This window comes from Odontesthes bonariensis, chromosome 17, assembly GCF_027942865.1.
Source record: "Odontesthes bonariensis isolate fOdoBon6 chromosome 17, fOdoBon6.hap1, whole genome shotgun sequence".
Lineage (NCBI taxonomy): Eukaryota > Metazoa > Chordata > Actinopteri > Atheriniformes > Atherinopsidae > Odontesthes > Odontesthes bonariensis.
Window position 1 is genome coordinate 3180256 of NC_134522.1, and position 12454 is coordinate 3192709.

General features: G+C 41.9%; 1 protein-coding gene across 2 annotated transcripts in view; it reads left to right on the top strand.

The window, feature by feature from the left end:
* Positions 1 to 12454, top strand: part of gabrg1 (gamma-aminobutyric acid type A receptor subunit gamma1) — a 34843-nt gene that overhangs the window by 8682 nt on the left and 13707 nt on the right. The gene's annotated exons all lie outside the window — the stretch shown is intronic.

The following is a 12454-nucleotide window of genomic DNA, read 5'->3' on the forward strand; positions in this document are numbered from 1 at the left end:
AAGACATCTTTTGTCTTTGCTCCTGATCTAATTTTAAAAGCTGTGCCTGGCATGCAGCTTGTCTCCGACATTGTTAAAATAAGACTCTGCTCGCTGCACTAAGAGCCTCCTGCTGTGACGAAAGTGAAGCCTGTAAAAGGAACCCCTGCAGAGGACAGACTCTCACATAACCTGCTGTTCTTCCACTTCTCCAAACCACTGATTCATCTATTCACACAAGTGTGAGAGAATCCCAAAAGAGCGGCCGAGTCACGTCCGTGCAAACATAACGCGAGCCACGGCAGGACGATCTTATTCAGGACACGGATGATACTGATAATATAAAGATACAACTCCAGTTCCAAAAGAGCTCGGACACCGTTTAAAATATAAAGAAAATCTCATTCACCTGAATTTAATTCACAACAGAACACAAAAAGCTCATCTTGAATCTGATGGCAGCAACGCGTCTCATAAATATTGGGACAGGTTTGTGTTCCCCACTGTGCAGCATCCCCTCTTCTTTTAACAACATCTGTAAACATCTGGATCTGAGGAGACCAGCTGCTGGACCTTTGGGAGAGGAATGTTGTCCCATTCCTGGGTCTTCTCTGTTGTATTTAAAGGGACAGTTCGCCTCTTTTGACATGAAGCTGTGTAACATCCCATATCAGCAACATCATTTCTGAACATCTTCTTACCCCCTGCTGCGTCCTGTGAGCAGAGTTCCAGCCTCGTTTTGGTGTTGATGAAGGTAGTCCGGCTAGTTGGCTGGGGTTTAAAAAATAAAGCGTCTTGCTTCTCAGAACAATATGCGTTCAACAGAGTAATACATTTGCATCACAAAATGGTTCTCCAGGAAAAAGTCAGACCTCATAATCTCTTGGCCCTATTTTCTCTCCCTTCGTATCACTGCCTGCTGCCGCCTGCCGCAGACCGAGCAGCAAACACCGTAACAGGTGCGGTTGTCGCTAGGTGGCTGAACGCAGGGATAGGAAGGGAGAGAAAATAGCGCCAAGAGATTGTGAGGTCTGACTTTTTCTGGATGGACGATTTTGTAAAAGGAAAAGGAAAGGAAAGGAAAGAAAGAAAGAAGGAAAGGAAACAAAAGGAAAGGAAAGAGAAGGAAAGGAAAGGAAAGGTAAAGAAAAGAAAGAGAAGGAAACAAAAGGAAAGGAAACAAAAGGAAACAAAAGGAAACAAAAGGAAAGGAAAGGAATCAAAAGGAAATGAAAGGAAAGGAAAGAGAAGGAAAGGAAACGAAGATTGCTCGGTCTACACAGCAGGCAGTGATACGAAGGAAGAGAGAAAATAGGGCCAAGCGATTGTGAGGTCTTACTCAAAAGAGGCGAACTATCCCTTTAAGATGTTTTCAGGTGGTGAAACATCTGGACTGCAGGCTTCTTCTCTGCCTGATGGAGCTCTAACCTGCATCTGTGGATGTTACGCTGAGCTGTGTTCAGACGATGATTCCTGGAAGTGTTCCTGAGCCCAGGCAGGGATTTCCAGGACAGAATCAGGCCTGTTTTTAACAGATTCTCTGAATCTTTGGATGATTTTATGTTCTGTAGATGATGGAAAATTCTGAGGAAAAGTCTGAGGAACATTTTTCTGAAATTGCTCCATAATTTGTAGACTGATGGGAGACTCTGCCTCTCTGAGGTGCTCTTTTTATACCCAATAATGTCACTGATCTGTTGCTAATTCACCTGATTAGTTACACGTTCCTCCAGCTGTTTCTTTCTGTTGCCCCGTCCCAACATGCCAGCTGTTGTAGTTCAGCAGAAGAAGTAGTTGTCCTGAGTTTCCATTCACCTCTTCTTGCTTAAATCTTGTAAATGCAAATCAAAAACAGCTACTGAAAGCCGTCTGGTGTCCCCAGGGAATGACAACAACTCATAACTGTAATACGAGTAAAACTAGAATGAGAAAGATACTGATATCGGTGCTTTATCAGATCAGACCAACGAGCTTAATCAACACGTCCGTCCTCCGACGGTGTGTTTCACTCAGCCACAGTGCGCCTGTCAAGCTTAACATGACATGTTGCAGTAAGAAGACTCTGACCTTATACATTATAGCTCACTTGATTTACTGTCCAATCATGCGTGAATGCCAAATGTCACATGCATACTGTGGCTCTCTCGGTCACTGTTGAAGGCATATCGGCATGAAACCGTCGGGGGAATCACCATAAAAATGACTTAATGCTTTCACTTCGACAGTTTCATGAAGCCTTCGGTGTTACATATCTGTGGAGGCACAGCACGCTCATCTGGAGTTAAGCCGAGAGAGGAAGATGGTGAAAGAGACGGAGCTGGAGCCGAATCAGTGAATCAGTTTCCAGATAAAGCAAAGCAAAGGAACTCATCTCTGACGCTCAACTTCAGCTGAAAGCTGTGCCCCACTCAGTGGGGTCACATGGCACTGAAAGGATCGGATTATTGGCTAAATTACAATAAGATTGAGTTATTAAGTGCATGTAGACACCTTAATCTGACAAGAAATTGCATCGAATCGAGTTACTCGCGATTGGATTAAGACCCCGATATAACTTGGTTGAAAGTCAAAATAAACGTATAGTCACGTATAGTCACGTATAGCCCACGTATAGTCACGTATAGTCCACTTATAGCCCACGTATAGTCACGTATAGTCCACGTATAGTCACATATAGTCCACTTATAACCCACGTATAGTCACGTATAGTCACGTATAGTCACGTATAGTCACGTATAGCCCACTTATAGCCCACGTATAGTCACGTATAGTCACGTATAGTCACGTATAGCCCACTTATAGCCCACGTATAGTCACGTATAGTCCACGTATAGTCACATATAGTCCACTTATAGCCCACGTATAGTCCACGTATAGTCACGTATAGCCCACTTATAGCCCACGTATAGTCACGTATAGTCCACGTATAGTCACATATAGTCCACTTATAGCCCACGTATAGTCACGTATAGTCCACTTATAGCCCACGTATAGTCACGTATAGTCCACGTATAGTCACATATATTCCACTTATAGCCCACGTATAGTCACGTATAGTCACGTATAGTCACGTATAGTCACGTATAGTCCACGTATAGTCACGTATAGTCACATATAGTCCACGTATAGTCACATATAGTCCACTTATAGCCCACGTATAGTCACGTATAGTCACGTATAGTCACGTATAGTCCACGTATAGTCACGTATAGTCACGTATAGCCCACGTATAGCCCACGTATAGTCACGTATAGTCACTTATAGTCACGTATAGTCACGTATAGTCCACGTATAGTCACGTATAGTCACGTATAGCCCACTTATAGTCCACGTATAGTCACGTATAGTCACGTATAGTCCACGTATAGTCACGTATAGTCACGTATAGCCCACGTATAGCCCACGTATAGCCCACGTATAGTCACGTATAGTCACTTATAGTCACGTATAGTCACGTATAGTCCACGTATAGTCACGTATAGTCACGTATAGCCCACTTATAGCCCACGTATAGTCACGTATAGTCCACGTATAGTCACATATAGTCCACTTATAGCCCACGTATAGTCACGTATAGTCACGTATAGTCACGTATAGTCACGTATAGTCCACGTATAGTCACGTATAGTCACGTATAGCCCACTTATAGCCCACGTATAGTCACGTATAGTCCACGTATAGTCACATATAGTCCACTTATAGCCCACGTATAGTCACGTATAGTCACGTATAGTCACGTATAGTCACGTATAGTCCACGTATAGTCACGTATAGTCACGTATAGCCCACGTATAGCCCACGTATAGTCACGTATAGTCACTTATAGCCCACGTATAGTCACGTATAGTCACGTATAGTCCACGTATAGTCACGTATAGTCACGTATAGCCCACGTATAGTCACGTATAGCCCACGTATAGTCACGTATAGTTACTTATAGCCCACGTATAGTCACGTATAGTCACGTATAGCCCACGTATAGTCACGTATAGTCACTTATAGCCCACGTATAGTCACGTATAGTCACGTATAGTCCACGTATAGTCACGTATAGTCACGTATAGCCCACGTATAGTCACGTATAGTCACTTATAGCCCACGTATAGTCACGTATAGCCCACGTATAGTCACGTATAGTTACTTATAGCCCACGTATAGTCACGTATAGTCACGTATAGCCCACGTATAGTCACGTATAGTCACTTATAGCCCACGTATAGTCACGTATAGTCACGTATAGTCCACGTATAGTCACGTATAGTCACGTATAGCCCACGTATAGTCACGTATAGTCACTTATAGCCCACGTATAGTCACGTATAGTCACGTATAGTCCACGTATAGTCACGTATAGTCACGTATAGCCCACGTATAGTCACGTATAATCACTTATAGCCCACGTATAGTCACGTATAGTCACGTATAGGCCACGTATAGTCACGTATAGTCACGTATAGCCCACGTATAGTCACGTATAGTCACTTATAGCCCACGTATAGTCATGTATAGTCACATATAGTCCACGTATAGTCACGTATAGTCACGTATAGCCCACGTATAGTCACGTATAGCCCACGTATAGTCACGTATAGTCACGTATAGTCACGTATAGCCCACGTATAGTCCACGTATAGTCCACGTATAGTCACGTATAGTCCACGTATAGTCACGTATAGCCCACGTATAGTCCACGTATAGTCACGTATAGCCCACGTATAGTCCACGTATAGTCCACGTATAATCACGTATAGTCCACGTATAGTCACGTATAGCCCACGTATAGTCCACGTATAGTCACATATAGTCACGTATAGCCCACGTATAGTCCACGTATAGTCCACGTATAGTCACGTATAGCCCACGTATATCCCACGTATAGTCCACGTATAGTCACGTATAGCCCACGTATAGTCCACGTATAATCACGTATAGTCACGTATAGTCCACGTATAGTCACATATAGTCCACGTATAGCCCACGTATAGTCCACGTATAGTCCACGTATAATCACGTATAGCCCACGTATAGTCCACGTATAGTCACGTATAGTCACGTATAGCCCACGTATAGTCCACGTATAGTCCACGTATAGCCCACGTATAGTGCACGTATAGTCACGTATAGTCCACGTATAGCCCACGTATAGTCCACGTATAGTCACGTATAGTCCACGTATAGTCACGTATAGTCCACGTATAGTCACGTATAGCCCATGTATAGCCCACGTATAGTCCACGTATAGTCACGTATAGCCCACGTATAGCCCACGTATAGTCCACGTATAGTCACGTATAGCCCACGTATAGCCCACGTATAGTCCACGTATAGTCACGTATAGTCCACGTATAGTCCACGTGTAGCCCACGTATAGTCCACGTATAGTCCACGTATAGCCCACGTATAGCCCACGTATAGTCCACGTATAATCACGTATAGCCCACGTATAGTCCACGTATAGTCACGTATAGCCCACGTATAGCCCACGTATAGTCCACGTATAGTCACGTATAGCCCACGTATAGCCCACGTATAGTCCACGTATAGTCACGTATAGTCCACGTATAGTCCACGTATAGCCCACGTATAGTCCACGTATAGTCCACGTATAGCCCACGTATAGTCACGTATAGTCCACGTATAGTCCACGTATAGCCCACGTATAGCCCACGTATAGTCCACGTATAATCACGTATAGTCACGTATAGTCACGTATAGTATGAGTTACTCGTGATCGGATTCAGACCCCTAGATCAACTGGGTTGAAAGTCACTCTAAACCTGCTTGTAGACGCTGAAGCACGTGGTGAATCAGAGGGACGTAGCTTCATCTGGCTCTGCGTTCTCCATCTTTCTCCAATGCCTGAGTTTGTTGTTGTTGTTGGTGGTGAAGAGGTCAACAGGAAGTGGCTCTATTAGCAACAGCTGGAATGGGTACAGCGCCACCTATCATACCGGGGTATGACACGCTTTGTGCCTCTGATCCCATTCATTCACCGCCATATATCCAAGGAGAATTACCCTTGCTCAAATCATTCTTACTGTAATTTAGCCAATAATCTGATCCTTTCAGTTCCATGTGACCCCACTGAGTGAGTTTGTAGTCCGTTACTCTGAGCTTCAGTTCCTCTAACTAGAGAAAATGCTCCAACATCTGACAACGAGCCGAGGTGGATGCTGCCGTTCTTCCACCAGCAGCCCACCTCATCTGCATGTTGGCCCAATCATGCATTCATGTCAGAAACACAGAGATCTGCTGCCAGGTGGTTCCACAGAGCTCGTTGGGCGTTAAATGGATTAACAGAGACAGAAAGAGCATTAAGCAGACGGTTGTTCCGGTAGTTTTCAGGTGATAACAGGTAGCAGCGGGGCTCATTCCCACTGCAGTAGGTTATCGTGTCACGGCTGAGCTCACAGCCTGGGCGGAACGCCAAGTCCTTTACAGTCTCGTGTCCACCTTTTATTAATGTTGTGTTCGGCTGTGTGTGACAGCCTATAATAGACACAGCAAAGCATCAGTTATATCCTGAATCTGGAGGTTTCAGGCTGTGTGACTTACACTCATATGCGGTACAACAGCACTTCACAATGTGCAATCATCAGAAGAAAAGCTGCTTTCATTCATTTTATGGTTTAATATACCTTTAACTGAAAAAAACAGCTGATTTTATGGTTTTCCGAAACATGCTGCATTAGCAAAACCTTTCTTTGGTCCTGGGAGAGTTCCAGTATTATTGTGGGAAAAGGTAAAGGGCAGCATCCATACACAGCATGTTCTCTGATATAATTAAACCCCCATAAGTCTTGGATCAGCAGATGTTCAAAAGTCCTGATCAGCTCTCATTTCCTCCTGTTTCCCTCCAAGCAGCCTGACTTTCTGTAACCTTTAAAGTGTCCAGGGGTCCGTTTCACGTAGCAGGTTCAACCAACTCTGAGTCTATTCCTGATCTCTGAGTTGATCTACTCTGAGATAGAAAACTCTGAGTTTTCGGTTCCAGAAACGCTGATTTGAGTGAGGTTAATCAACTCTGAGTAAGTTCACCTTGAGTTTAGCGCGTGCACCACAACTTTAAAAAGCCAGTATCAATGGAGCCCCGATTCGACGAGTCACCATGGCAACGGGGAAGAGGAGGGGCTACGTTTTTCAGCAACCTCGAATTGGAAATCTTAATGCGCTCATACAGCGAGTTTCAATTCGTTTTTAGAAATAAGTGCAACACCGCTGCAGCAGCAAAAGTGTAAGTTTAAATGTAGTCCTTTGCAATCACAATAATATTACAGGGAAACTGCTTGAATGGTAGCCCATTCATTTATTTCATTTAGGTGCAATCCTGCAGGGGAGAAGCGCACTTGGCAGCAGCTTAAGATTAAATATAAAAACATTGTTCAAACAGGTGAGACCTCGGCATGGAGGTACTTCATTTTGATCATGTTTTACACTGTAAAATAAATATTAAGTGGCTATTTGACTGTGCAGTTATTTTATTCCCAACATAATGCTGTTTTCACACACATAAACTATGTCTTCTCATCTATACCATCCATCCATCCATTATCTATACACCGCTGAATCCGTCAGTCGGGTCGCGGGGGGGCCGGAGCCTATCCCAGCGGTCAATGGGCAAGAGGCGGGGTACACCCTGGACAGGCCGCCAGTCCATCACAGGGCCACACAGAGACAAACGAGACAAACAACCATGCACACTCACAGTCACTCCGAAGGACAATTTAGGGTCATCATCTATATCATGTTCTGTTAAATAATTAAGCCTATTTAAACTAACACAGACTTCTACTGAGCCAGCAGAAAGAAGGCAGATGCCCGTAAAACGGGTGGTGGCCGCCACCTCTAACGGGAGGGCAGTGGCTGAGGGAATCCACCCCCAAGACACGAGTGCCTTTATAAAATATAATAGGCCTATATATATCTTTTTTAAGCCTATTCATACAAATATTTATTTGTTTTTTATGTCTTTTTTTTCTTTTGTCCCAACACATTCTGATGGTGCCGCTCAAAAAGATAATTGTCTGTAAATGCAAAAATCTATGCGCGGTCTGATAACCATCTCCGACGAATATTTATTTCTCTGCGCAGTAATGCTGCACCTTCATCCACGGGATCGTTGTCAAAAGGACAAGTTGGTGAAAAAAGTCGCCTCCTGCTGTGCCTAAAGGACTTTAGAAGTAGAAGAACTCGCTCTGCTGACTGAATGAATGAGGAAATCAAATGGCGTGTGTGGCTGAAAGAGGGCGGAGACAGAGAGAAACTCAAGGTTTCTTGAATAAAACCTGGTCCCGACCAGGTTAGGTTCAGAGAGTCTGTTACTCCGGTAACTGACCGTGAGGTTAAGTTACCTCTCTTTGTGTAACAGGCTAAAGTTACCCCTCTTTCTCGGGGTTGAGTTACCTCCCTTTGTGAAACGGAAAACTCAGGGTTTCCCTCATTTCAGGGTTAATCAACTCAGAGTTTTCACTAAACCTGCTTCGTGAAACGGACCTCTGGTCAAATGTTCTGCAGCTTCCTTAAGCTCTTTCAGAGTTTCTCTTTGGACATTTTCTGCTTCTTCCCTCATCTTCAGTCCAGTCCTGAGCATCTTCAGAGGAATGTGTTTTTTCTTTATTAAGCCACTTAACTCTGAGCTATGAACCATTCAGGCAGGAAAAAGGCTCCTAACTCAAGGGATGAACCAGTGTTGTGTCCACACAGAACAGACAACTTAGCACAGAAGCCATTTTAAACTGGATCTTTAGGCACTTTGTTCCCAGCAGCCTGTCACAGAGACACATCATTTGTTCCCATTTCTTTAGCTGCATCTCTGAAAAACAGCTTCATAGTTTCAACTTTTTTGTACATTTACGTTTAAAACTGCTTTCAGTTACCAAAAGAGTCAAATTAATATAAGAAATTCAGTTTAAAAAAAATCCTAATCCCAAAATAATGAACGTTATCACGTCTAAAAGTAGAAAAGTAGGAAAGAAACAGACAATAATAAGAATTATATGTTATTCAACATCAAGAAAAAGTAAATAAGATTCAATTTAAAGCTTAAAAAAGGAATATAAGATATAATCTAATGACTAATTATGGAACAATTAATATAAATGAAATGATTAAACTGTTTTATGCCACCAGAAATGAATAATCTAGAAGCTCTTTGTGGGTTTTAGACTGGAATTAAGATTTGTTCCCATTTCTTTAGCTGCATGTGTGAAAAACAGCAAAGATAACACAGTGTGACAGACAGAAAACAGGATTTCTGCAGCAACAAGGTGATTCCCAAAGAGCTGTTAGCTGAAAACTTGGCATATCTCAGCATGGTGTGCAGTGTGTCCTTAAAACATTTGAGGAAACTGGACAAGTGGAGGACAGAAGAAGAAGTGTCAGGCCTAAAGAACTATCTCCAGCAGATGAACAGGATCTGAAAGTGATGTCCTTAAGAAAGAGGAAAACATCCAGCAAAGACCTGACCCCATTGGGATCAGCCCACATCCAAAGAAGAGCTTTGGGATGTCCTTCAAGAAGCCTGGAGAACTATTCCTGAAGACTCCTTAAAGAAAGGACAGAAAGCTCGTCTGAGAGGGTTCAGGCTGTGCTGGAGGAGAAAGCAGCTCAGAGCAGATATTTAATGGTAATTTGATTCCAAAAACAATCTTATAGTTCATTAAAAACAACAACATTTGATGTCTTTGTCCTATATTCCTTTAAGTCTGGGATTTAAATCGTTTACGAGTCATTGCAGTGCGATCCAGCAGAGTTTTATCAGCAGTGCTGCGTTTAAACCATCAGTATTCTTCTCTTTTACACGCCTGCTGGGTAACCACTTACCCTAAAGCTGCAGCTGTTTTCATTTAAATCCACCACCACAGCATCCACTCAGGGATGGGCTCAGGGCTTTTTACACTCCCCACTTCCTGCTGCTCGATGCTTCAATAAAGGAGGTGAGGCAATGAGGATGCATGCTCAGACCAAATGAGTGTTAATACATGCATATGTTCAGGTACTTTCTACAAATGAAGTTAGTTCAGACCTGGATTAATGATGGAAGCTATGCGTGTAGCCACCTGGCAGCTCGATCAGCCGCTGCAGCTTTTATTACTGAACTCTATTCGATCAGTTCGCTGAATGTGAGACAGATTCCTGGCGCAGAAACCCTATCAGGGTCAGTATGTTACACCTCTAACATATAATATGGTATATTCTAGGGCTGGGCGAATTAACTCGTTATTATCGCGTTATTATCGCGTTAACTTCTTATTTATTTAACGCCGATAAATATTTTATCGCGCATTAGTTAGGTTTTATTATTTATTTTATTATTGTAAAAGTCTGTTGCTCACAGACTTTTATTTTGGTTTCAACAATTTTTATTGATTTTTCACAATGAATTATCGAACAGACACACAGACAGCAATAACAATAATGAAATAAAATAAGTAATAAATAAGTGCATTCAGATATCTTAGGAAATATACATATACAGTATATATTTAAAAAGGATAAATAAAATAAATAAATGTTTAATAACAATAATAACAATAGTAGTAATAATAATGATAATAAGGGTAACATAGAATAAAGTAAGATTAATTAAAAAATAAAATAAAAAAATAAATGAATAAATGAGTAAGTAAATAAATAAAATTAAATAAATAATAAGAAGAATAGTTTGAAGAGGGAAAGGAGGGGGGGGCTTTTATTTTGTAAAAGTCTGTTTCTCACAGGCTTTTATTTTGTAAAAGTCTGTTGCTCACAGGCTTTTATTCTGTAAAAGTCTGCTGCTCACAGGCTTTTATTTTGTAAAAGTCTGTTTCTCACAGGCTTTTATTTTGTAAAATTCTGTCGCTCACAGGCTTTTATTTTGTAAAAGTCTGCTGCTCACAGGCTTTTATTCTGTAAAATTCTGTCGCTCACAGGCTTTTATTTTGTAAAATTCTGTCGCTCACAGGCTTTTATTTTGTAAAAGTCTGCTGCTCACAGGCTTTTATTCTGTAAAATTCTGTCGCTCACAGGCTTTTATTTTGTAAAAGTCTGTTGCTCACAGGCTTTTATTTTGTAAAAGTCTGTTGCTCACAGGCTTTTATTTTGTAAAAGTCTGTTGCTCACAGGCTTTTATTTTGTAAAAGTCTGCTGCTGTCTGCTGTGGAACAGGAAAAGAAAGTAATCGGCGGATCCACCAAACATGGAGAAGGGTACGGAACTTTTACTCGGCCATTTTCATGTTAAAGTTCTTCCAGACGGCGGAGTCGACAGAACCAAAGTCATCTGTAAACACTGCCAAGTTGAATTGTCTTCTCAGCGTAGTAGTTCCAGTCTAAAATATCACTTAAAGGCAAAACACACAACTGATAGCAGCAAGTCATTCAAGGAAACAGACAGTGGAGCGAGGCTTCTACATAAAAACTACAGAAAGATGCTGATGTTAAAAGTGTGTTTGCACAACAAATGTTATGGCACTTTCATTCATATGGCAGCACATTTAAAATAAAGCTAAATGCTAAAAGCTATACGCTACTTTTGGATTCATTTTTGGATTCTGCGTACAAATTAGATTAATCGTGATTAATCAGGGAAATCATGTGATTAATTAGATTAAACATTTTAATCGTTGCCCAGCCCTGGTTTATTCTGAAACAGCTCAATTTAAAGAAAAACAAGGAGATGGAGCAGAGGCTGCTTTATGTGGCTTAAATAGAAATGCAAGTTTAGGTCAACACTGACCATTTTGCCTGGTGCTCACTGCTCACACACCCTTTGAATTCTGTACAATTACTGTTTATCTGCTTTTTCTTTCTTTAAAGAGAATCCATTTCCATCGGTGGCTTCATTGACAGTGCTGTGGACACTTTTAATTTAATTACGGACCCCTATCTGACCCTCCTTTTTGAAACTAACCATTTACAGAATAATGGTTTGTATGAAGAGTTTCAGTGTGGATTTAGAGTGAAACTGTCCCGATCAAAGCTACAAACAACCTTCTCATTGCCTCAGACGGTGGTCTTCTCTCTGTCCGTGTCAGATTTCAGTGCCACATTCGACACTATTGACCCTGAGATCTTATAACAAAGACTCGAGCATTTCGTCGGGATCACGGTTACTTCTTTGGGTCATATTCATCCAGCAGATTCCAGTTAGCCGTGGTCTCCCACAGGGTTCAGTTCTCTCTGGACATGCCTCCTCTGGGTAACATTATCAGGAAACTCCACTTCTATGCCGATGATTCCTCGCTCTATTTATCTGTGAAACCTGAGGAAACTGATCAGTTACAGAAGTTACAAATCCTTTGGATGAGCTGTGGGCTGCGATCCAGGTAAAACCGAGGTCATAGTTTTGGGCAAACAACAAAATAAAAACAGCCATTTTCCAACCATTTAGTTACTCTGGGTGGAATTCTCATGGCTCCTAGTTCCACCGTGAGGAATCTAGGACTCATCTTTGATCAAAACCTGACTTTTATTCCACATATTAAGCGTTTTTTTCC